The 1,879-nt window shown below is 40.5% G+C and overlaps 1 protein-coding gene across 1 annotated transcript in view; it reads right to left on the bottom strand.

The window, feature by feature from the left end:
- LOC101863405 (NK-tumor recognition protein) overlaps positions 1 to 1,695 on the bottom strand; it is a 157,673-nt gene extending 155,978 nt beyond the window's left edge. Inside the window, exon 1 of the mRNA XM_035973031.1 lies at positions 858 to 1,695. The gene's annotated coding sequence lies outside the window, so the exon portion shown is untranslated. The remainder of the gene's footprint in view (positions 1 to 857) is intronic.
- Between the last annotated feature and the right edge of the window lie 184 nt (positions 1,696 to 1,879).

The raw sequence follows: 1,879 nt of genomic DNA, 5'->3' as shown, positions 1-1,879 counted from the left end.
GAGAGAGAGAGAGAGAGAAAGAGAGAGAGAGAGAGAAGGTGGGGGGAGGGGCACTTCAACAAAATTCTTCTTCGTACTGAATGTTAGAATTGTACTTTCAGGCGTACTTCATAAATAATTGAGATCACAAACGTGCCAGAAACTGACGTATCCCGAATGAGGAGCATCAATACCCTGTACCTTTTGGGTGTAACTGGGGAAGGGGGGGGGGTTAAGGAAGAAGCATACTGTTCCCAGTCAGTACTAAAGTTTCTTTCATTTCGTTTGGATATAAATACCGAATGTCCATCTCAGTGGAGCTATTATTGGATTTATCAGTTTGTATGTGTATTTGAGATGAAAAAGAGGGGGGGGGGGGTGTTTATAGACATCAAACGTTAGACACGAGTGCCGTGATTTCATTCAGCATCAAAGTTCTCTATCAACTTCTTAGAGCTTCACGATACAAACTTTTACTACAAAAACGTACAAAGCGCCCACAGAACACACTATAAGTTTAGGCAATAACTATCTGCCTTTTCCTTTTCAGGGGGATAGTTCGTTTACGCCACGGGCTCCATTTTTTGTACTCCTTACTAAAAACAGAAATATGATTTCATGAAAAGAAAAGATATAATATGAAAGTGTTACGGTCTTTATTATCTATTGCGTATGGTGCCAAGATAAAGTTGAAACATGAAGAGAAAGGAAGGAAGGGTGTATAAAAGAGATTAATTAACACTCAAGACCTGAGAAAAGGAACACAAAATGGCATAGCATCTGTATAGAGGGCACAGAAAAAAAGCTGGGCAGACGAAAAGAAAACCATCACTGTGGTGTTTGGAAACATCTGTATCTTATTGCAGATTAATACTCACTGAAACTTCAAATCTTTTTCAGCAAAATCCCAATGTTACGGAATCACTCAGTTAGGTAGGTATCATACACATCCACACCTTTGATTTGATGTACTTGAATTCTCTCGTTGATGATTATGCTGTCTTCTTTCAAGTAAAATATTATTCCCTCCACAATAAATCCTTAGACTAATTTGGAAAGGTTTTTTTTCACAAAATCTATGCAGAACGATGCAAGCAACACACAGACGAAGCGCAGTTGTCCTCTGTCGTATCGTTGGCTGCAATGGATCCACATTAAACAAGAGGCGGTCGGAGTATATTCCCTCTTCCTCTCTGGCGTGATCTTGTCGTGGACATTCGTAATCCTGAGAGAAACTATGCAGGGGTAGGTCACATTGTGGCTCACTGTGCACGCTATCCAAGGACTACATAACTACCACAGGCATCCACTTGTCACTTGATGAGAACTGAAGGTGCCTCAATTTTGAGGCGATAACGTTGGCAATTAGAGTAGTTTAAGAAGTTATATCAGTAATGCTTTATCAATTAATATAGAAAGCAAGCACTGAATATTCACTCACTTAATCGTGTTTAACAATATATTAAAAACATATTTAGTTGATTCCTGCCTTCTCACTAACGCTGATGTTTATAAAACTTCGTTTAAAACATGTTATCGCAATGTCCAACTGTGTTACTGTTACGGATACGTCTGACGAAGAACTCAAGACTACGATAAACTTGTTTCAATAGCGGAAAGACAATCTAATTCAAAAGGTTGTAACTGGTCAGTGACGAATTCAAGAAAGCACGCAAAAATTTTTTTCGAATGAATGAATGAATGAATGAATGAGCAACGTACGGAAGAAATGAAGAGAATGAGAGAGAGGGCCGGCGGAGGACGTGCGTCGGTCAATGTCTGTGGCACAGGAAGGTGGCAGCGCGTGAAGAGATCAATACGGGTGCGGTGCCGGGAACAAGTGTGTGTGGTGGGTGTGTGTCTGTTTGAGAGGGGGAGAGAGAGAGAGAGAGAGAGAGAG

The sequence above is a fragment of the Aplysia californica genome, unplaced genomic scaffold (assembly GCF_000002075.1).
Source record: "Aplysia californica isolate F4 #8 unplaced genomic scaffold, AplCal3.0 scaffold00025, whole genome shotgun sequence".
NCBI lineage: Eukaryota > Metazoa > Mollusca > Gastropoda > Aplysiida > Aplysiidae > Aplysia > Aplysia californica.
Note: the sequence above shows the minus strand (reverse complement) of the source record. Positions and strands in the feature narration are given on the sequence as shown.